The 23,740-nt window shown below is 42.1% G+C and overlaps 6 non-coding genes across 6 annotated transcripts; 4 read left to right on the forward strand and 2 right to left on the reverse strand.

The window, feature by feature from the left end:
* Positions 1-12,720: 12,720 nt before the first annotated feature.
* On the reverse strand, positions 12,721-12,827 carry LOC114644179 (U6 spliceosomal RNA). The gene has a single exon (XR_007934628.1). It is a non-coding gene; the product is annotated as a U6 spliceosomal RNA (small nuclear RNA).
* Positions 12,828-14,391: 1,564 nt separating this feature from the next.
* Positions 14,392-14,498, reverse strand: LOC114644177 (U6 spliceosomal RNA). Its single transcript, XR_003714915.1, has one exon. It is a non-coding gene; the product is annotated as a U6 spliceosomal RNA (small nuclear RNA).
* A 2,676-nt stretch (positions 14,499-17,174) lies between these two features.
* On the forward strand, positions 17,175-17,281 carry LOC127527314 (U6 spliceosomal RNA). The gene has a single exon (XR_007934614.1). It is a non-coding gene; the product is annotated as a U6 spliceosomal RNA (small nuclear RNA).
* Positions 17,282-18,846: 1,565 nt separating this feature from the next.
* Positions 18,847-18,953, forward strand: LOC114649745 (U6 spliceosomal RNA). The gene has a single exon (XR_003715892.1). It is a non-coding gene; the product is annotated as a U6 spliceosomal RNA (small nuclear RNA).
* Positions 18,954-20,516: 1,563 nt separating this feature from the next.
* Positions 20,517-20,623, forward strand: LOC127527315 (U6 spliceosomal RNA). Its single transcript, XR_007934615.1, has one exon. It is a non-coding gene; the product is annotated as a U6 spliceosomal RNA (small nuclear RNA).
* Positions 20,624-22,187: 1,564 nt separating this feature from the next.
* Positions 22,188-22,294, forward strand: LOC127527330 (U6 spliceosomal RNA). Its single transcript, XR_007934631.1, has one exon. It is a non-coding gene; the product is annotated as a U6 spliceosomal RNA (small nuclear RNA).
* The last annotated feature ends 1,446 nt before the right edge of the window (positions 22,295-23,740 follow it).

Consider the following 23,740-nt stretch of genomic DNA (forward strand, 5'->3'; position numbering starts at 1 on the left):
CAGAGCACGTTCATCACACATTCTGTCACAAAGCAGCCATCCTCTGTTTCCAAAGTGTCACTTGTGGCCATTAAGCTGCTGGTTTAGGGTCTCAAGCGTGAAGACCCACCAGACTGAAGTTCTCTTTTATCTCAGAGCTCTCAGCCTTCTGAATTCTAGTAGCTGCAGGAGTCCTGCGGAGTTCTGAATTATTATTGTGTGCTCTTCATTATTATTGTTCAAGAATCGTTACTCTGATCTGTAGAAGTCTTATAATGTGTGTGTGCTGATTACAACAATGGCTGTCATGTGTGGTCTCTTTTATTATTTTCTTGTCCCTATTTAACAATGTCCTATGTGTCACACATTCCTGCTGCTCACAAATTTCCCTCTGGGATAATAAAAGTCTTCTGCCATCCTGAAGAGTAAAAGTCACACATGCAAAGAGAGAACATGGAGATTCAACACCGGCAGTGACCAGGCGAAGGACTGGAACAAGAACACTAAAACAAAAGGGCAGAAGTGAAGACCACCACATCATAATACCTCCTGTATAAACACACAAGGGGGTCTGAAATGAGGGGGCAACTCTTAAAGTGGAACAAGTAAAGCATCAGCTGAGCAGAGCAGAAATAAAGGAGCTGAGAGTCCGTCAGGAATCGTCTTATACAGTGCAGACCATAATATCTTCAAACACAATTTATGGGTCATGTTTACTGGTGGGCGGCACGGTGGCGCAGTGGGTAGCGCTGCTGCCTCACAGTTGGGAGATCTGGGGACCTGGGTTCGATTCCCGGGTCCTCCCTGCATGGAGTTTGCATGTTCTCCCCGTGTCTGCGTGGGTTTCCTCCGGGCGCTCCGGTTTCCTCCCACAGTCCAAAGACATGCAGTTTAGGTGGACTGGCGTTTCTAAATTGTCCCTAGTGAGTGCTTGGTGTGTGGGTGTGTTTGTGTGTGTCCTGCGGTGGGTTGGCACCCTGCCCGGGATTGTTTCCTGCCTTGTGCCCTGTGTTGGCTGGGATTGGCTCCAGCAGACCCCCGTGACCCTGTGTTCGGATTCAGCGGGTTGGAAAATGGATGGATGGATGGATTTTCATAAACATTTTTTTATTTGCAAATAATGACAATCTAATGATCTTACATTCTTCCATTGTACCGTCCTGAAAAGTGGGATGTTCTAAGGAATTCTCTTAAAAAAGCTGCTGAAGACAACTTGAAGTGCGTTAAATCAATTCACAAAAAATGTCTCCCTGCATATCATGTGCTAAATTTGCACAAAAATACTTTACTGCAGCAACACTAGTAGAAGGGACACCAAGGAAGATTATGAAGATGATTTGAAAATCATTCAAGGGTCTTTTTAAAAGTAAGAAACAACTCTTTATCAATTAAAAAAATATTTTAAAGATCTATGAGAGGCAGAGTGTTCTTCAGATCCAAATGTAATTCCTTTATTAAAGGTTTAAGTTTCTCTGTTTCTCTAGAATTGAACACAATACTGTTCTCTGAAGTATTAATTGTGTTCTGTATGAGGTGAGCAGCTGCGACTAATGAGACTTCACAAATATTAACAAACGTCAGTCTAAAGCAGCAAATCCAACGTTTAATTGTGGACATCAAACCTCATTTGACCTTCTCAGTCGTCCATTTCAGTTCCTCACAGTCACCTCAGTGTCATTTAGTGAGCCAGCAGTGTGAGGAGTGAAGGCCGACTGCTCCATCAGCACTCGTCTGTCATCTGCTGCCTTAGTGAGGAGGAGTGCGGATTAAAGTGCAGGAATAGGAAACATGAGCTTCATATTTAAAATGAAAAGTTTACCATGAGACAAAACTAAACTAATTAAGTAACAAGTATCTTATAAGATCTGATTCATAAACAAATCCCCAACTGCCTGACAAAAGCTGAAGAGAATTTCAGCCGTCATCTGAGCTCTGCTGTGGACACACAAACTGTAACTGCAGAGATTTAAAGATCTTTACATTTCTAGATTTTGAGCAAAATTGAAGACATGACTTAACAATTTATAACCAGATAATGAAGTTTGTCCTAAAGGAATGCAAAATACAAAATCATTCTACGACATAAAAAGAAATAACATCACCAAAAACCCTGAAGTATTGAAATGAACTGACAAGAGTCTCCTACATTTACAATGCTCTTTATTTAAGATTCTGAAAATAAGAAGTTTAAGGAAAACAATGATGGTGAGTAAAAGCAACCTTTCTAAACAGTCTACACTCTACTCTATTGGAGTACAAAATGCCATTTACAACAATAAAGTGACTATAAAAAGATTGAATTGATAATAAATATGTTTAAGAAATGAGCTGCTAACATGAAAAATGAACACAGGCATGTTACAAAAAAAAATCAATATATGTAAGAGAAGAAAATTCTTTTCTTTATGTTTTAACATTTACAATATATTGAACACTGCAGAAGCCGGACTAAATATTTTACAAGTCAGGATGATTTTAAGCGCTTTTTTGAACCAGGAATAAAGAAAAGCATAAAGAATTGGATTAACTCCAAAGCTCACTTCACTTAGTAACACAAACGTATTAGCAATGGCAAATGTGATTAGGTCAGGAGATGGATTACTCATATTGAATACATTGATAGGCAGCCAGCAGATAATAAAAGCCCCCACGACTACTCCTAATGTTTTTGCGGCTTTTCTTTCAGACGGTTTTGATATTTTTCTGTCACTCACCTCCACAGTTTGCCTCTTTTCTATCATACAGTTGATGGCTCTTGAATGGCTTCTTGCAACTACAAATATTCTGATATAAAAACCAATCATCAGTGAATAAGGAATAAAAATTATGAGTAAAGTAAAAAACGTCATATTACCACAATATACACCACAAAATCCGTCACATATTTCTGTTACAATTTTAGAAAAATATAAAAATATGACTGTAATTAAAAGTGCAAGCAGCCACACTGCAGCAGTGCTGATCTTTGCAGCAGTTAAAGTTATATTTGAGCTGTAAAAGAAAGGATGGCAGACAGCAATGTAACGATCAATGGATATTAAAACCACATTATATATCACGACTACACTGAGAAAATTTGCCAGTACCTGATACAAATAACAATAAATAACTCCAAAGTACCAGCAAGTTTCAATCAGGAGAACCAAAGTCATTGGCATCACAAAGAAACCAGTTAAGAAATCGGCCACTGCAAGTGAAAGGATCAGAAGATTAGTCGGCGTGTGCAGCTGAACAAAATGAGAAATAGAAATGATGACAAGAAGATTTCCAAAGACTGTCGATAAAAGCAAAAGACACGAGAAAGTGTAACAAAGTCCATATATTTCAGTTTCAAAAATCAGTTTATCACAAGATGCATTACTGTGAGGAAAGCAACGGCCAACTTTCAGTTGATTCAACTCCATGTCTGTCAGTAGAGTGATGCCATCCTGAGAAGAGCCGTCCTGCCTGCACACTGAGATGTTTATACACTGAGGCCCTGCGACTGCCATATTCTCTCGGCTGACGTAATTCACATGAGGCGTCTCTCTGCTGTGTTTGCTTCACAAATTCTCTCAGGATGTTTGTTTGTTCATTTCAGTTCTTACTCACTAATGAGTTCATCAAATCTCAGATGTCTTCATTATATTTGTTTGTCAGGAGCCGCTCAGGGCTGTGGTGGTCTCTCCTCACAGCTCCACAGTGGTTCAGCTGCTGGCTCTCTGCAGTTTCCTTCTTCTCCTCTGTCTGCTGTTTTTGTTTTTTTGTTCTCAGTCACTTTGACTTTCTTTCCTCATCACAGCGAGCAGCACATTAAATCAGCAGGTTCAGATGAGCTGAGGTTGTGCCCAGTGGTGGTCTGACACTCCATCCTGTGCTGTGCTGCTCAGAGCCCCTCTGACATCTTTGAGCTGAACCTGCATGGAGTGTGCTGGACCACCCTGTGCTCATGAGAGGCCCACACACACACACACATACAGTGTACAGTAACAGCTGTGTGTTTTTGTCTTTTCAGGACCCTCACATTAAATTCCATACAGTATTCCCCCCGTTGCTATCTGTCAGTCTGATGTTGTGCTGATTGTCTTTGTCTGATTTACTGGATGTCTTTCTTTTCTTAAATCATCAAACACACAACATGCATTTCTCTGTGGCAGTGGCAGGTAAACTCTCAGAATTCCAATGCAGCAGCGCTAACTGATGTGCTTTTTTATTTTGAAGACATTTGCTGTGTAACTGATTTGCAACTTTTTATCAAACAAAACTAAACAACTGCATCTGTCAGATTTGAAGCACCGAGGAGCACCACACTGCATGAGTCTGCTAGTCATCATCACTATAAGGACAATTAAAGTTCTTAATAAAGGAGGAAATGATGTCAAGATCTCTCCAATACAATCTTCTGTTATATTTTAAGTCTTAGATACTCTATTTTATATTAATATTACAGTTTTCTTAAAATCATACTGTATTAGAGTATAGACAAGTGATGTTTTCTTCAGAAACTCTGAACAGTACAATAAACAATACAAGAGGACTGCCATCTCCATCATACGAGTTCAGTTTTAATTAAACAGTTAGCAGCTGCTCAATGATGGCAGACGTACGACTTTACATGAGTTTGTGTGTGTCGTGTTGCTGTCATTCCCCTCCTTTTTGACACAGACAGTGAAGAGGTCCTCACCACACAAGAGTTCATATGTGACACACAGGTGGTCTGTTAATACAACCTTCATGTGAGGTCCCCTCGTCTCTCTTTGTGTCACTGAAGCACCTTGTAGTGTCACTAGTCACATATTTATGTCAATAATCTGCATAGTGCAATCCATTTTGGGGGACAGCAGGTCAACAGGCTTCATGTTGTAAACTAGCTCTCTACTGGGAGCCCACCCTTCATCAGACACTTCCATGTCTTCACAAGAAGTAAAATATTAGGTTTGAAAACACAATGGCAGGTCTGAAACTTGAAAGTACTGATTATAAGAAAGACTTTGGTGTTATAATGGACTCAACCTGAAGCCATTAAGACGGTTAAGAGAATGTCAGGTTATATAGTGCCCTGATGTGTACAGCAGATTTCCAGACTGTCAGCTGTCAGATTTTTCCTGTCCATAAAACAGCAGGCCAGCCCATTATATCCATCTTAATAAAAGTTTCTGTTTGTTGTTGTTCATCCAGTTGTTTTGTTTATTCCATTCCAACAGATGGCACTTCGTTAACATTTTTAGTGTATTTGTATTTCCAATAGATGGTGTATAACAAACATTACGACTTCTTGTAGAAATCCTGTGCTAACGGTGTATCACAGAGCAATGGAGCAGACACACAGCACTGCAAACATTAACAATGAACACATCCAACAGAGAGTATCTGCTAGATGGACAGATAACAGCTTATCCACCTTAATAAAAGGCAAAGAGTCTGTGTGTCTGCGTATCTGTGTGTCTGTCTGGTTGCCATGTCTCTGTCATTCCAACATATGGTACTTCACAAGCATTTGTAACAATTCTTCACATTTTCATTCCAACAGATGGCTGTAACAAATGTATATCTCTGTGTCCGTTACAAGACATTTGCTATGGGATTCATAAAAGTAGTGTTAATGTTTGTGATGCGCCATTTGTTGAAATGACAAATATTGTGCACTTTCTTGCAACCTGAATTACAAAAACACATTCCAGTAGATATTGCACTGCCAATGTCAACCCTGAAGATGTCAAACAGAAAGTAACTGCCAAATGGACAAAAACAGGTAGCTGTTTCTCAAAAGCAATAAGCTTCCATTAGGGAAAGGGATCAAATGTATAAACGTATGATGAGACAATGTGAAAAACGAAAAGCTAAGGAAGTCAGGGGCAAAAGAAATCAAGAAGTGATGCACCAGACCAGGAATGATGAATTGCCTGAGGATATGAATGTGCAAACTGTTTTGGATGTCCATGCACACGCAATGCTCAGGAAGAATAAACCCCAGAGGAACATGGGGAGTGAAATCATAAGAATACCACAGCCATTGCAGCAGTGCGGGCCCAGGAGACACCAAAAACAACCAGAGCCAGACTAGAGTGTGATGTTCAGCGTAGCAGGGAGTAAAGTCAAAGGGAAAGGGGAGCCCCAAATCTTACTACAACTCTCGAGATTGATGGATTGCAGTTAAAGTTTTATTATGGGGGAGCAGGCTAGCAAAGGGACATACAGTAGGTGTTGTAATGAAGGGAGACTTGTCTTACCTCTGCTTCTGGTGCCAGACAGGTCAAGGTGCAGATGCTGTGAATTTCATGAAAAGCATCAAGTACTCTAATGGTTCTTTCTGTGAATATTATCCCTCCTCCTCATAGAGGACCCTATTGTTCCCAGTTAAATGATGATTGCCAGAGACAGCCAGAGGATTCGTTTCCTTAATCTGAACTTGGACGCCAAGGTATATTCACTATACCACACAGGTATCATAGCTGGACACCAAATATTAGGTTGGAACCTCCACGGGCTCTATGTGGAGTAGAAAGAAGAACAACTGCAGCGAATTTGAGGGTCAAGGTAACACAAACACGGTATTACTGTTAATAGCTGGGAATAAAGGACGATACCTTCAACCAGTTTTTGGGTGCAGGGAGGCTGAACCAGCAACATTGGGTTGATTCTTATGTGAGGACAGAAGGAAATCGAATGAACTGTGTTGTCAAGCCCAAGCATGATTGAGGATCAAAATGTACAATGGGTTGATGGGTCACCTAAACACAACTGCACAAGTTCACATATTAGCTCTGGGGAGGGTTTATATCTTTCCTTCAGCATTCCAAGGAGGTCCAAGGTATATGATGAAAAACTATCAGGACGCAATATCATTAGTGTATAGATACGGGTCACCTGATATTGTACCTACAAAAACTCTAGGGCCAGGCCAGAGGCCAGAGACAAGGCCCAATATCATTGTAGGAGTGTTTCAAATAAAACTAAGAGTTTATGGATGATATCAGGCAGAAGCAGATGTTAGGAGTGGTTGTAACAAGAGTCCATATTTTTGAGTTTCAGAAGAGAGGTCTGCCTCACGCACACAGCTATCTGTTTCTCAGGAGTAAAGATAAGCCACAACATATGGATGTCATCAACAGGCTGGTAAGCACAGAACTGCCAGACCCTACGCGAGACCCCCACCTCCATGAGATCACAGTTAAAAATATGATCAACAGTGGTCATTTGAATTCATCAGCTCCATGTATGGTAGAGGGTTAATGCTCAAAAAATTTTCCTAAAGGAATAATAAGAGGAGATATCTGAAACATAGGCAGTGATGAAGAGTTAAGATAAGTGGAAGGACAGCAATGAATGAGTGGTTAGTAAATTACATTCTGTATCTGAGTCATGTGAAGGACCTTTTCAAATACGAATACAAGGAACTTGATTGTGTCAACATTATCAGTAGTACAGAGGGTACTACTCTTGGACATAATAAAATAAGGCAATTCGTGAACTCTCCGATGGCAGTGTGGTGACTTTCCGGATTTGATGTCTGTGAGAATTTGCATATAATTATGCAGTTGAATTTCGAGAGGAAACTGAAGTATGGACATTGGATAGGATAGGGGTAGATACCACCGTGACAGCTTGGTTTAAGCTGAATAAGGACATACTTGGGGTGAGGGATTATTTTTATTGGGAATTGCCAGAGCATTACCAGTGTGAAGATACAACATGGAGATTGATCGTGAAAAGACAGATAAGGAACATACCAATTTTATCTTATTATGGGATATATCATCTACTGTTAAATTCTGCTCTGTACTTCAAAAATTTATATATATATATATTTTTTTATTTCTTACTATATTGAGAAATTGTTCTGTGTACTGTACTGTATTGTATTGACCCCCTTCTTTTGACACCCACTGCACGCCCAATCTACCTGGAAAGGGGTCTCTCTCTGAACTGCCTTTCCCAAGGTTTCTTCCATTTTTCCCTACTAGGTTTTTTTGGGAGTTTTTCCTTGTCTTCTTAGAGAGTCAAGGCTGGGGGGCTGTCAAGAGGCAGGGCCTGTTAAAGCCCATTGCGGCACTTCCTGTGTGATTTTGGGCTATACAAAAATAAACTGTATTGTATTGTATTGTATCTAAGACTGCTTTTACTACACATTAATGGGGCTTGAGGACCTTAGAACAATCAAAGGGGTGGTCTATGGTTCATTATTCTTGGGGATGCATATCACATTTCCTTTTCTCTCTCTTTTTTTAACATTTTATTAATTGTATTAAAATCAAATAACATTCCATACAAGCAAGAAAAGTTTAACAAAACTAGGTTTGAAACAAATTGATCCCTATCCATGAGAAAGAGAGCTTGGTCAGCAGAGTAAAACTTTAGTAAAAATATGTAGATAAATAAATGTATAAAAATAAACAGGATAATAAAAAAGAGGAAAGAAAACCTGACTTCTCAATTTAAATTCTTATTCTAAAATGTTATTTATTAGATCCTGCCACATTTTGAAAACGTTTTGCACAGATCCTCTAAGTGAGAATTTCATTTGTTCTAGTTGCAAATAGCATATAACATGAGTTACCCACTGACTTAGAATAGGAGAGTTAGGATTCTTCCAATTGAGCGAGATAAGTCTGTGTGGCAGTAGTGTAGTAAAGGTCATTCCAGTTTGTTTGTCCTTCTGCACTTGAAGCCCCTCTGTGAGCCCACCACACACAGCTGTTAATGGATTAGGAGGGATTGTGACTCTCAGGCCTGTTTGATAGACATTTAAAGATTTTGGTACAGAACGATGTTAATTTGGTGTGGCCTAGTGAGGCTGGAGCTCGATTGTAACGTTCGCAGGTTGGATCTTGTCCTGGAAACATTTTGGACAGTTTTAAATGAGACAGATGTGCTCGATATAGAATTTTGAGCTGAATAATTTCATGCTTTACACATATGGAGCTTGACTGAATTCTGTTGTTTGCTACTTTCCACTCCTTTTCTGACGTGTTGAGTAAGAGATCCTTTCCCCACTATACTCTTGGATCTTTGAGAAGAAGGGACTTTAAAAAGTTTTATATATTACAGAAATGCTGTCTGAGTCCTTAATATTTTTTCCAGCATAGAGGGAGGTGGGAGGTGAAAAAATTGCTCAGGTTCTGTTTAACAAAGTTTTGAATTTGAAAGTAGTGAAAGAAATGTGTAGCTGGAAAGTTCAATGTGGAGTGTAATTGTTCATAGGATGTGAAGAGTTTGTCTATGTATAGGTCTCTAAATGATTTAATCCTGGATGTTTTCCAGACATTAAAAACTGCATATATTTGAGAGGGTTGTAAAAGGTGGTTAACGTGCAGAGGTGCCAAAGATAAAAGCTTCTTTATCTTAAAATACTTTCTACATTGTCTCCATATTCTGAGTGAAGCACAATTGGGTTTGTTAGTTTATTGGCGACGACTTGTTTCCTTTTCTGTCTGATGTCAAGCTCTTGGGTTTCTTCAGCTGTCATTGTACTTCCTCACTTTTCAGCCCTATAGTTTCTATCAGTCTTTAATTCTTATTATTTATGCTTAGATAAATACTACATAAGTACATATTTATTTGTTTTGATAGACACAACACACATTGTTCAGGCTTTCTTTCTCCTTCATTTGTCAAATGGCTGCAGGGTTGTTGTAGAGCACAATGGCTCCCGCTGCTTCATACACAGAAAGTGTTTAGTTATTTTGTAAGCCACTTATAAATATAATGACACAATACAGAAGTGTGCGCTCATTCATGTGTATTGATATTCATATCTTTGTAATGAATGCTTTAGTAAGAATTTAAACACAAGTTTCTTTTTCAGTGATCATTAACAAAGACCTGATGCTTGATATCAGCCTGTTGATTTCAAACATGTGAAAGTTCTTTGTGTCAAGTCATGTCATTAATCCTAAACAATGTTGTGTCTGTCCACTCAGATCCTAAATTTGATTCAGCTCATCGTATTTCCTGATTGTGATGTCTGTTCAGATGAAATGCCATTATATAAACACACACAGCTGAAGTCATTTCGCTGTTAAATTCCTTGACTTTGCTCTCTGGTGTCAGGTTTTCTCGTCTCAGGTTTCTCAAGTTTGTACTCAGTTTTATTTTATTGATTCCCCTAACCACAGGCAGACGAGCTGTGGTTTACACCATCAGTTACCCTAATGAAGTTGTTAAAGTGTCTCCCTTCAGAGAATTGTCTTTATTGGCCGGGTACACTAATGTGTTGAAGATTTTGTCTTTGTAGTGTTGTTCTGACAATCAAGGAGAGAACAAAACTTAAAAAGATCAAGTATGAGACAGTGTAAAATGATTTCAGTATGTTTTATATCACATTATTTAATTTGTTCAGAGGATTATAAACAATTTTGCTGTATAATTTAATTGAAAGCACTCTTTCCATGGAGCAGCTCGTGTACACATAGAAGGAGGATGAGCTGCTACAGACAGAGGGCCGTTTCACACTGAGAGGATGTCTTCTGCAGTCTGAAGAGCAGACAGACATCTTTTCCAGACTATTAGGATATAGAAGGTCAAAAACATTTTTTGGATTTTCCACATGTGCAAAAGAGAAGCTCTTGAACCACTGGTTATCTTTGTGCACGCTCACCTCATAGACGTGTACTGATACTATCTGTGAAAATGACATTAGACAGAGAGGGGCTAGAGGTGTTCAACTTGGCCCTCACAATCTTTAAAAAGTCATCAGCTGCTGAACTGAAGAGTAAACACAGGAAAGAAGAGAAGCAGAACAAACACAGCCATTAAGAGACTGAAAAGCCTCACACATTTAGGTGTGTCAGTGTTGCATTACCTGTGACAGCTCCTCAAATAACCAGTTTGTATCTCTGATTTGCACATCCAATTACCTTTCTATTTGCTTTCACTTTTTGGGCTCATTAAAGAATGTTAAGAAGAAGTCTGTGAAGGTTGACGACGCAAGTGACTGAGTGATAAAGTCAGTCAGCTGTTCTCACTTGAGGATTCATCTTCCACCGCACTGGACAAATCAAGTTCAAACTCAAACCCAGCTCCTTCATTGATAGTGTCAGCAGCGAACTCCTCTCTATCCATCACAGAGAGATGTGCTCTGCAGGAGCTAAGACCTGTGGGAAATCCAGACTTTTTGAAGGAATTTGTTGCAAGTGCAAACGGTTGCAAGTGCTTTTGGTTTGGGGGCAGTACCTTCCCACTGTTTCAATGGGGAGGAAGATCCTGTCATGTTTCTCAGCAGGAAGCTGCATTCGTAGGAATGTAATTACTCAGCCATTTAGATGGAATGTCTGGCAGTTAAGTGGGAAGTCGAGGCCCTCCGGTAGTACTTGTGTGGTTTACCCATGACATATCACACCCCACTTCAGTGGCTTTACAGACAGAAGGATGTGAATGCCCGACTCACTCGGTGGTTTCTTAGCTTACATCCGTTTGCTATTGATTAGGCTTATGCAAATTTCATATAACATGTGCCCCGCCCCAAGGGCGGACCGCATTTGTGGGCGTGGTCACCGTCACTTGCTGAATTTTCTCAGAGGTTGATTTCTTTGCTCATACTAGAAATACACCAATTTTCGGGATGAATTTTTCTGGCTGGAACACCACTGAGAAGGATTAAGAATGTGTACAGACACTGTGAAATCCTTGCTTTTGCCTACAGGAAATGATCAACTCTGACGCTAACCTACTCAAAGATACATTAAACTCTTAAAAATAAAAATATAATCATCGAAATATTAGAAGAAAAAAAATGATAGAAATGATTAAAGACAAAACTCTTCATCCTCCTTGGAAATTAAAGATTGAATTTTAAATGGCCAAACTGCTGATCCCAGGAGCCAACCATTGCCGTCAGTTAATTAATCCGTCGTCTTTTTAAAAACGTGGAAAAGAAAAAAATAGCTGGTTTTCTCGAAAACTCAATGTACTATCCTATCCAAACATGAACTGAAGTTATCGCGACCATTCAAATCTCTGCTGTATTAGATAAGGAGAGACCAACCACTGACGCCCTTCTCTGGACATTAAGAATTTTGTCTGACGCTGAGACAGCGCCATCTTTGGCTAAAACTGGCATGACGCTCAACTCCAGATTCCCTCGCTGAGAGAAACGTAAAAGTAAACAGCTGAATTTCCATTAACGGCATACGCCGGGAGAGAAGAAACTGTATTACTCGCAGCAGAAATACCCCATCCTCACCAAAGAGGGAGCGAAGACTGACTTTGGTTGACGGCGCAACATGGAGGTAGTTCGTAATTTCCACACTCAGAAGGGTGAGGACTGCGTTACGTCAGAGGAGTTTGGTTTTAGCATCGTCGCATATTAAAACAAAGAGCCGTTGGAGTTCTGTCCGTACTCCTTTATGTTGACTCTCGCTTCGAAAAAAATATCCCTGTCGTGTATCGGACAATGCCATTTATGATTTAGTGTCTGGCATGAAGGGACTTTCCAGTACCCCGTTCTCGGCTGGGAAAACTTGCCGACGGTACAGAGAAGAAGACAGTGACTACCGAAAGCTTGGAATTAGTCGGGAAAAGGATGGCAATCGGACTGACCATAGATGTAAGTCACATTCCTGTCCCATGTCTCCTTCACCATTTTAGGATCGAGTTGCAAGGTGGAGTGCAATGTTTTTTGAGCATTGCCTTTACCGTTACCAGATCTTCCCAACCCTCATAGGAGCTGTACAGCATCACCCGAACTTCATTTTGCTGACTCTGTGTGATAGTTCAATGGAAGAAGATTCGTTGAAGTGACAAATGACTGTGACGTATTTAGGAAGAAAAGAGGAGCGCTTCACGATTTTGCGTGTCATCCTTGCGCAGGGGCCATGCTAATCTTCTCTGTATCGCTCCAATTTTAGTTGATGTACTGCCAGAGCAAGTAAAGATTTGGGGGGAAGGCTCTGTGCTTAAGTACGGGGGACGCACCACCTCGTCAGACTATTGTGGTGTAATTCGCTTGACTGTTCAGCTCAAATTACCTGGTTTCAGTCTCTTCTAATGATTAAACACCATGAATAGTAGTGTGGAGAAGCAGCAGACAATGGCCAGCGTAGCATCCAGCGTCTCTCTTTGCCATTTTCCAGTATAAAATTCAGAGAGAGGGCACCTAGGCTTATGCAAATTTCATATAACATGTGCCCCGCCCCAAGGGCGGGCCGCATTTGTGGGCGTGGTCACCGTCACTTGCTGAATTTTCTCAGAGGTTGATTTCTTTGCTCATACTAGATATACACCAATTTTCGGGATGAATTTTTCTGGCTGGAACACCACTGAGAAGGATTGAGAATGTGTACAGGCACCGTGAAATCCTTGCTTTTGCCTACAGGAAATGATCAACTCTGACGCTAACCTACTCAAAGATACATTAAACTGTTAAAAATAAAAATATAATCATCGAAATATTAGAAGAAAAAAAATGACAGAAATGATTAAAGACAAAACTCTTCATCCTCCTTGGAAATTAAAGATTGAATTTTAAATGGCCAAACTGCTGATCCCAGGAGCCAACCATTGCCGTCAGTTAATTAATCCGTCGTCTTTTTAGAAACGTGGAAAAGAAAAAAATAGCTGGTTTTCTCGAAAACTCAATGTACTATCTTATCCAAACATGAACTGAAGTTATCGCGACCATTCAAATCTCTGCTGTATTAGATAAGGAGAGACCAACCACTGACGCCCTTCTCAGGACATTAAGAATTTTGTCTGACGCTGAGACAGCGCCATCTTTGGCTAAAACTGGCATGACGCTCAACTCCAGATTCCCTCGCTGAGAGAAACGTAAAAGTAAACAGCTGAATTTCCATTAACGGCATACGCCGGGAGAGAAGAAACTGTATTACTCGCAGCAGAAATACCCCATCCTCACCAAAGAGGGAGCGAAGACTGACTTTGGTTGACGGCGCAACATGGAGGTAGTTCGTAATTTCCACACTCAGAAGGGTGAGGACCGCGTTACGTCAGAGGAGTTTGGTTTTAGCATCGTCGCATATTAAAACAAAGAGCCGTTGGAGTTCTGTCCGTACTCCTTTATGTTGACTCTCGCTTCGAAAAAAATATCCCTGTCGTGTATCGGACAATGCCATTTATGATTTAGTGTCTGGCATGAAGGGACTTTCCAGTACCCCGTTCTCGGCTGGGAAAACTTGCCGACGGTACAGAGAAGAAGACAGTGACTACCGAAAGCTTGGAATTAGTCGGGAAAAGGATGGCAATCGGACTGACCATAGATGTAAGTCACATTCCTGTCCCATGTCTCCTTCACCATTTCAGGATCGAGTTGCAGGGTGGAGTGCAATGTTTTTTGAGCATTGCCTTTACCGTTACCAGATCTTCCCAACCCTCATAGGAGCTGTACAGCATCACCCGAACTTCATTTTGCTGACTCTGTGTGATAGTTCAATGGAAGAAGATTCGTTGAAGTGACAAATGACTGTGACGTATTTAGGAAGAAAAGAGGAGCGCTTCACGATTTTGCGTGTCATCCTTGCGCAGGGGCCATGCTAATCTTCTCTGTATCGCTCCAATTTTAGTTGATGTACTGCCAGAGCAAGTACAGATTTGGGGGGAAGGCTCTGTGCTTAAGTACGGGGGACGCACCACCTCGTCAGACTATTGTGGTGTAATTCGCTTGACTGTTCAGCTCAAATTACCTGGTTTCAGTCTCTTCTAATGATTAAACACCATGAATAGTAGTGTGGAGAAGCAGCAGACAATGGCCAGCGTAGCATCCAGCGTCTCTCTTTGCCATTTTCCAGTATAAAATTCAGAGAGAGAGGGCACCTAGGCTTATGCAAATTTCATATAACATGTGCCCCGCCCCAAGGGCGGGCCGCATTTGTGGGCGTGGTCACCGTCACTTGCTGAATTTTCTCAGAGGTTGATTTCTTTGCTCATACTAGAAATACACCAATTTTCGGGATGAATTTTTCTGGCTGGAACACCACTGAGAAGGATTGAGAATGTGTACAGGCACCGTGAAATCCTTGCTTTTGCCTACAGGAAATGATCAACTCTGACGCTAACCTACTCAAAGATACATTAAACTGTTAAAAATAAAAATATAATCATCGAAATATTAGAAGAAAAAAAATGATAGAAATGATTAAAGACAAAACTCTTCATCCTCCTTGGAAATTAAAGATTGAATTTTAAATGGCCAAACTGCTGATCCCAGGAGCCAACCATTGCCGTCAGTTAATTAATCCGTCGTCTTTTTAGAAACGTGGAAAAGAAAAAAATAGCTGGTTTTCTCGAAAACTCAATGTACTATCCTATCCAAACATGAACTGAAGTTATCGCGACCATTCAAATCTCTGCTGTATTAGATAAGGAGAGACCAACCACTGACGCCCTTCTCTGGACATTAAGAATTTTGTCTGACGCTGAGACAGCGCCATCTTTGGCTAAAACTGGCATGACGCTCAACTCCAGATTCCCTCGCTGAGAGAAACGTAAAAGTAAACAGCTGAATTTCCATTAACGGCATACGCCGGGAGAGAAGAAACTGCATTACTCGCAGCAGAAATACCCCATCCTCACCAAAGAGGGAGCGAAGACTGACTTTGGTTGACGGCGCAACATGGAGGTAGTTCGTAATTTCCACACTCAGAAGGGTGAGGACCGCGTTACGTCAGAGGAGTTTGGTTTTAGCATCGTCGCATATTAAAACAAAGAGCCGTTGGAGTTCTGTCCGTACTCCTTTATGTTGACTCTCGCTTCGAAAAAAATATCCCTGTCGTGTATCGGACAATGCCATTTATGATTTAGGGTCTGGCATGAAGGGACTTTCCAGTACCCCGTTCTCGGCTGGGAAAACTTGCCGACGGTACAGAGAAGAAGACAGTGACTACCGAAAGCTTGGAATTAGTCGGGAAAAGGATGGCAATCGGACTGACCATAGATGTAAGTCACATTCCTGTCCCATGTCTCCTTCACCATTTCAGGATCGAGTTGCAGGGTGGAGTGCAATGTTTTTTGAGCATTGCCTTTACCGTTACCAGATCTTCCCAACCCTCATAGGAGCTGTACAGCATCACCCGAACTTCATTTTGCTGACTCTGTGTGATAGTTCAATGGAAGAAGATTCGTTGAAGTGACAAATGACTGTGACGTATTTAGGAAGAAAAGAGGAGCGCTTCACGATTTTGCGTGTCATCCTTGCGCTCCTCTTTTCTTTCCTGAGTGTGGAAATTACGATCTACCTCCATGTTGCGCCGTCAACCAAAGTCAGTCTTCGCTCCCTCTTTGGTGAGGATGGGGTATTTCTGCTGCGAGTAATACAGTTTCTTCTCTCCCGGCGTATGCCGTTAATGGAAATTCAGCTGTTTACTTTTACGTTTCTCTCAGCGAGGGAATCTGGAGTTGAGCGTCATGCCAGTTTTAGCCAACGATGGAGCTGTCTCAGCGTCAGACAAAATTCTTAATGTCCAGAGAAGGGCGTCAGTGGTTGGTCTCTCCTTATCTAATACAGCAGAGATTTGAATGGTCGCGATAACTTCAGTTCATGTTTGGATAGGATAGTACATTGAGTTTTCGAGAAAACCAGCTATTTTTTTCTTTTCCACGTTTCTAAAAAGACGACGGATTAATTAACTGACGGCAATGGTTGGCTCCTGGGATCAGCAGTTTGGCCATTTAAAATTCAATCTTTAATTTCCAAGGAGGATGAAGAGTTTTGTCTTTAATCATTTCTATCATTTTTTTTCTTCTAATATTTCGATGATTATATTTTTATTTTTAACAGTTTAATGTATCTTTGAGTAGGTTAGCGTCAGAGTTGATCATTTCCTGTAGGCAAAAGCAAGGATTTCACGGTGCCTGTACACATTCTCAATCCTTCTCAGTGGTGTTCCAGCCAGAAAAATTCATCCCGAAAATTGGTGTATTTCTAGTATGAGCAAAGAAATCAACCTCTGAGAAAATTCAGCAAGTGACGGTGACCACGCCCACAAATGCGGCCCGCCCTTGGGGCGGGGCACATGTTATATGAAATTTGCATAAGCCTAGGTGCCCTCTCTCTGAATTTTATACTGGAAAATGGCAAAGAGAGACGCTGGATGCTACGCTGGCCATTGTCTGCTGCTTCTCCACACTACTATTCATGGTGTTTAATCATTAGAAGAGACTGAAACCAGGTAATTTGAGCTGAACAGTCAAGCGAATTACACCACAATAGTCTGACGAGGTGGTGCGTCCCCCGTACTTAAGCACAGAGCCTTCCCCCCAAATCTGTACTTGCTCTGGCAGTACATCAACTAAAATTGGAGCGATACAGAGAAGATTAGCATGGCCCCTGCGCAAGGATGACACGCAAAATCGTGAAGCGCTCCTCTTTTCTTCCTAAATACGTCACAGTCATTTGTTACTTCAACGAATCTTCTTCCATTGAACTATCACACAGAGTCAGCAAAATGAAGTTCGGGTGATGCTGTACAGCTCCTATGAGGGTTGGGAAGATCTGGTAACGGTAAAGGCAATGCTCAAAAAACATTGCACTCCACCCTGCAACTCGATCCTGAAATGGTGAAGGAGACATGGGACAGGAATGTGACTTACATCTCTGGTCAGTCCGATTGCCATCCTTTCCCGACTAATTCCAAGCTTTCGGTAGTCACTGTCTTCTTCTCTGTACCGTCGGCAAGTTTTCCCAGCCGAGAACGGGGTACTGGAAAGTCCCTTCATGCCAGACCCTAAATCATAAATGGCATTGTCCGATACACGACAGGGATATTTTTTTCGAAGCGAGAGTCAACATAAAGGAGTACGGACAGAACTCCAACGGCTCTTTGTTTAATATGCGACGATGCTAAAACAAAACTCCTCTGACGTAACGCGGTCCTCACCCTTCTGAGTGTGGAAATTACGAACTACCTCCATGTTGCGCCGTCAACCAAAGTCAGTCTTCGCTCCCTCTTTGGTGAGGATGGGGTATTTCTGCTGCGAGTAATACAGTTTCTTCTCTCCCGGCGTATGCCGTTAATGGAAATTCAGCTGTTTACTTTTACGTTTCTCTCAGCGAGGGAATCTGGAGTTGAGCGTCATGCCAGTTTTAGCCAAAGATGGCGCTGTCTCAGCGTCAGACAAAATTCTTAATGTCCAGAGAAGGGCGTCAGTGGTTGGTCTCTCCTTATCTAATACAGCAGAGATTTGAATGGTCGCGATAACTTCAGTTCATGTTTGGATAGGATAGTACATTGAGTTTTCGAGAAAACCAGCTATTTTTTTCTTTTCCACGTTTCTAAAAAGACGACGGATTAATTAACTGACGGCAATGGTTGGCTCCTGGGATCAGCAGTTTGGCCATTTAAAATTCAATCTTTAATTTCCAAGGAGGATGAAGAGTTTTGTCTTTAATCATTTCTATCATTTTTTTTCTTCTAATATTTCGATGATTATATTTTTATTTTTAACAGTTTAATGTATCTTTGAGTAGGTTAGCGTCAGAGTTGATCATTTCCTGTAGGCAAAAAGCAAGGATTTCACGGTGCCTGTACACATTCTCAATCCTTCTCAGTGGTGTTCCAGCCAGAAAAATTCATCCCGAAAATTGGTGTATTTCTAGTATGAGCAAAGAAATCAACCTCTGAGAAAATTCAGCAAGTGACGGTGACCACGCCCACAAATGCGGCCCGCCCTTGGGGCGGGGGCACATGTTATATGAAATTTGCATAAGCCTAGGTGCCCTCTCTCTGAATTTTATACTGGAAAATGGCAAAGAGAGACGCTGGATGCTACGCTGGCCATTGTCTGCTGCTTCTCCACACTACTATTCATGGTGTTTAATCATTAGAAGAGACTGAAACCAGGTAATTTGAGCTGAACAGTCAAGCGAATTACACCACAATAGTCTGACGAGGTGGTGCGTCCCCCGTACTTAAGCACAGAGCCTTCCCCCCCAAATCTGTACTTGCTCTGGCAGTACATCAACTAAAATTGGAGCGATACAGAGAAGATTAGCATGGCCCCTGCGCAAGGATGACACGCAAAATCGTGAAGCGCTCCTCTTTTCTTCCTAAATACGTCACAGTCATTTGTCACTTCAACGAATCTTCTTCCATTGAACTATCACACAGAGTCAGCAAAATGAAGTTCGGGTGATGCTGTACAGCTCCTATGAGGGTTGGGAAGATCTGGTAACGGTAAAGGCAATGCTCAAAAAAACATTGCACTCCACCCTGCAACTCGATCCTGAAATGGTGAAGGAGACATGGGACAGGAATGTGACTTACATCTATGGTCAGTCCGATTGCCATCCTTTTCCCGACTAATTCCAAGCTTTCGGTAGTCACTGTCTTCTTCTCTGTACCGTCGGCAAGTTTTCCCAGCCGAGAACGGGGTACTGGAAAGTCCCTTCATGCCAGACACTAAATCATAAATGGCATTGTCCGATACACGACAGGGATATTTTTTTCGAAGCGAGAGTCAACATAAAGGAGTACGGACAGAACTCCAACGGCTCTTTGTTTTAATATGCGACGATGCTAAAACCAAACTCCTCTGACGTAACGCGGTCCTCACCCTTCTGAGTGTGGAAATTACGAACTACCTCCATGTTGCGCCGTCAACCAAAGTCAGTCTTCGCTCCCTCTTTGGTGAGGATGGGGTATTTCTGCTGCGAGTAATACAGTTTCTTCTCTCCCGGCGTATGCCGTTAATGGAAATTCAGCTGTTTACTTTTACGTTTCTCTCAGCGAGGGAATCTGGAGTTGAGCGTCATGCCAGTTTTAGCAAAGATGGCGCTGTCTCAGCGTCAGACAAAATTCTTAATGTCCAGAGAAGGGCGTCAGTGGTTGGTCTCTCCTTATCTAATACAGCAGAGATTTGAATGGTCGCGATAACTTCAGTTCATGTTTGGATAGGATAGTACATTGAGTTTTCGAGAAAACCAGCTATTTTTTTCTTTTCCACGTTTCTAAAAAGACGACGGATTAATTAACTGACGGCAATGGTTGGCTCCTGGGATCAGCAGTTTGGCCATTTAAAATTCAATCTTTAATTTCCAAGGAGGATGAAGAGTTTTGTCTTTAATCATTTCTATCATTTTTTTTCTTCTAATATTTCGATGATTATATTTTTATTTTTAACAGTTTAATGTATCTTTGAGTAGGTTAGCGTCAGAGTTGATCATTTCCTGTAGGCAAAAGCAAGGATTTCACGGTGCCTGTACACATTCTCAATCCTTCTCAGTGGTGTTCCAGCCAGAAAAATTCATCCCGAAAATTGGTGTATTTCTAGTATGAGCAAAGAAATCAACCTCTGAGAAAATTCAGCAAGTGACGGTGACCACGCCCACAAATGCGGCCCGCCCTTGGGGCGGGGCACATGTTATATGAAATTTGCATAAGCCTAGGTGCCCTCTCTCTGAATTTTATACTGGAAAATGGCAAAGAGAGACGCTGGATGCTACGCTGGCCATTGTCTGCTGCTTCTCCACACTACTATTCATGGTGTTTAATCATTAGAAGAGACTGAACCAGGTAATTTGAGCTGAACAGTCAAGCGAATTACACCACAATAGTCTGACGAGGTGGTGCGTCCCCCGTACTTAAGCACAGAGCCTTCCCCCCAAATCTGTACTTGCTCTGGCAGTACATCAACTAAAATTGGAGCGATACAGAGAAGATTAGCATGGCCCCTGCGCAAGGATGACACGCAAAATCGTGAAGCGCTCCTCTTTTCTTCCTAAATACGTCACAGTCATTTGTCACTTCAACGAATCTTCTTCCATTGAACTATCACACAGAGTCAGCAAAATGAAGTTCGGGTGATGCTGTACAGCTCCTATGAGGGTTGGGAAGATCTGGTAACGGTAAAGGCAATGCTCAAAAAACATTGCACTCCACCCTGCAACTCGATCCTGAAATGGTGAAGGAGACATGGGACAGGAATGTGACTTACATCTATGGTCAGTCCGATTGCCATCCTTTTCCCGACTAATTCCAAGCTTTCGGTAGTCACTGTCTTCTTCTCTGTACCGTCGGCAAGTTTTCCCAGCCGAGAACGGGGTACTGGAAAGTCCCTTCATGCCAGACCCTAAATCATAAATGGCATTGTCCGATACACGACAGGGATATTTTTTTCGAAGCGAGAGTCAACATAAAGGAGTACGGACAGAACTCCAACGGCTCTTTGTTTTAATATGCGACGATGCTAAAACCAAACTCCTCTGACGTAACGCGGTCCTCACCCTTCTGAGTGTGGAAATTACGAACTACCTCCATGTTGCGCCGTCAACCAAAGTCAGTCTTCGCTCCCTCTTTGGTGAGGATGGGGTATTTCTGCTGCGAGTAATACAGTTTCTTCTCTCCCGGCGTATGCCGTTAATGGAAATTCAGCTGTTTACTTTTACGTTTCTCTCAGCGAGGGAATCTGGAGTTGAGCGTCATGCCAGTTTTAGCCAACGATGGCGCTGTCTCAGCGTCAGACAAAATTCTTAATGTCCAGAGAAGGGCGTCAGTGGTTGGTCTCTCCTTATCTAATACAGCAGAGATTTGAATGGTCGCGATAACTTCAGTTCATGTTTGGATAGGATAGTACATTGAGTTTTCGAGAAAACCAGCTATTTTTTTCTTTTCCACGTTTCTAAAAAGACGACGGATTAATTAACTGACGGCAATGGTTGGCTCCTGGGATCAGCAGTTTGGCCATTTAAAATTCAATCTTTAATTTCCAAGGAGGATGAAGAGTTTTGTCTTTAATCATTTCTATCATTTTTTTTCTTCTAATATTTCGATGATTATATTTTTATTTTTAACAGTTTAATGTATCTTTGAGTAGGTTAGCGTCAGAGTTGATCATTTCCTGAATGGCAAAAGCAAGGATTTCACGGTGCCTGTACACATTCTCAATCCTTCTCAGTGGTGTTCCAGCCAGAAAAATTCATCCCGAAAATTGGTGTATTTCTAGTATGAGCAAAGAAATCAACCTCTGAGAAAATTCAGCAAGTGACGGTGACCACGCCCACAAATGCGGCCCGCCCTTGGGGCGGGGCACATGTTATATGAAATTTGCATAAGCCTAGGTGCCCTCTCTCTGAATTTTATACTGGAAAATGGCAAAGAGAGACGCTGGATGCTACGCTGGCCATTGTCTGCTGCTTCTCCACACTACTATTCATGGTGTTTAATCATTAGAGAGACTGAAACCAGGTAATTTGAGCTGAACAGTCAAGCGAATTACACCACAATAGTCTGACGAGGTGGTGCGTCCCCCGTACTTAAGCACAGAGCCTTCCCCCCAAATCTGTACTTGCTCTGGCAGTACATCAACTAAAATTGGAGCGATACAGAGAAGATTAGCATGGCCCCTGCGCAAAAAATGCCAGCCGATCTGCGAGGCTGAGCCGTAAAAGGTGAAAGGGGCGGGCGCATGGCGCATAGCCGATTAGCCACGTGGTCGCGGGAAGGTAAACAGAGAGCCCTTAAAGCGGCGGCGGGCGGGACAGAAGCAGGCAGGCAGACACAACGATTCAATCCACAAGGTTTATAAAATGAAATATATACATATAATAAATAGAAATCAATCAACAATCCAAGAAAAAAAATAACGTGAAATAACTATATACAATAAATATAACATGAAATCAGTGTATATTAAATAAAAGTCAAACAACAATCCAAGGAACTATAAATAAATATCAAATAAAAAAAAAATAACCAACCAGTAGATGAAGCCCAAAATTAAAAAAGATTGTCAAAAAAATAAAAAAAAAAGTAAAAACAGCTTGAAAAAAAGGAGACAATATATAAAGTGCCAGTCATTTGCAAAAAAAAAAAAAAAAAAAAAGTAAAAACAGCTTGAAAAATTTATAAAAATAAGAAAAAAAAAAAAAAAGAAAAGCAATGTATGGGCCCATCTACTGATTAACAAAAATTGTTTAGTGGCCATCCCCCCCGGCACGATTTTGCTTCGCTCTCCTCTTTTCCTCCAGCCACTCCTGGACACTTCTGCCGGCTGAGGTGGAACAAAAGGTTTCCCTCCCAAAGCGGCTGTGGCCGAACTCTTTTGTTTTAGGACGGCCACAGCGCTGGCAAACAAAGGCCTCCACTTTTTTTCTTTGTTTGGGAGGGATACCTTGCTGTTGCGCCAGCTCCTCCGCCTCCTGTTTTTTTCTTCCGCCGCCAGGCAGTGGTGCGGGGTACTGAAGGTTGTGCCGGTGGAGGCGGAGAAGCGGCAGTGTCAGCCGGCGGGAGGAGTGGCTGGGTGGCGGGTGCTTCTTGTGGCACGGGGGGGTGGCCAACAATTGGCGGTGCCACATCCACGGGGCCCCGAGTTCGCTGCGTCGCCTGACCGGACAGGTCAGGCAGGTCCGAGTATTCATGACATGGTGCAGCGGACTGCTCGGGGCCCGTGGGACGTGGCCGTACGGCAGGGGTGGGCTCCGAAGCAAGGGCCGAGCTGGATGGCAATGGCACGGCCATCTCCAGAGCCCGCCGTACCAGCTCCCTGGTGCGAGTGAGGTGCCTACAGGGACAGAAAGCAAAGTAAGTCAGGGTGGGAGGGAGGAGAGGGGCATGGTGGATCCCACTTGTCCAGTGTGTACTTACCATTGTGCCAGGGTGCGCTGATGAGGGGGAATAACTGGATACGTGTCTGGGCCATGAGTACCGGGTTTGTAAGGATGTTCTCTTGGATGCAGATATAATCCCGCATCACAGCTGCCCAGCGGTTCACCCTCACGCCGCAGATGGTGGTTCCTTCGGGGTGAATCCTGGACAGCTCTATACAAACGGCCTCCACAAGGCGGCTGATGTTTGGCATCTGTGCGGCTTGGCCGCCTTGGCCGACCATACACCTA

Source organism: Erpetoichthys calabaricus, chromosome 3 (assembly GCF_900747795.2).
Source record: "Erpetoichthys calabaricus chromosome 3, fErpCal1.3, whole genome shotgun sequence".
NCBI classification, from domain to species: domain Eukaryota; kingdom Metazoa; phylum Chordata; class Cladistia; order Polypteriformes; family Polypteridae; genus Erpetoichthys; species Erpetoichthys calabaricus.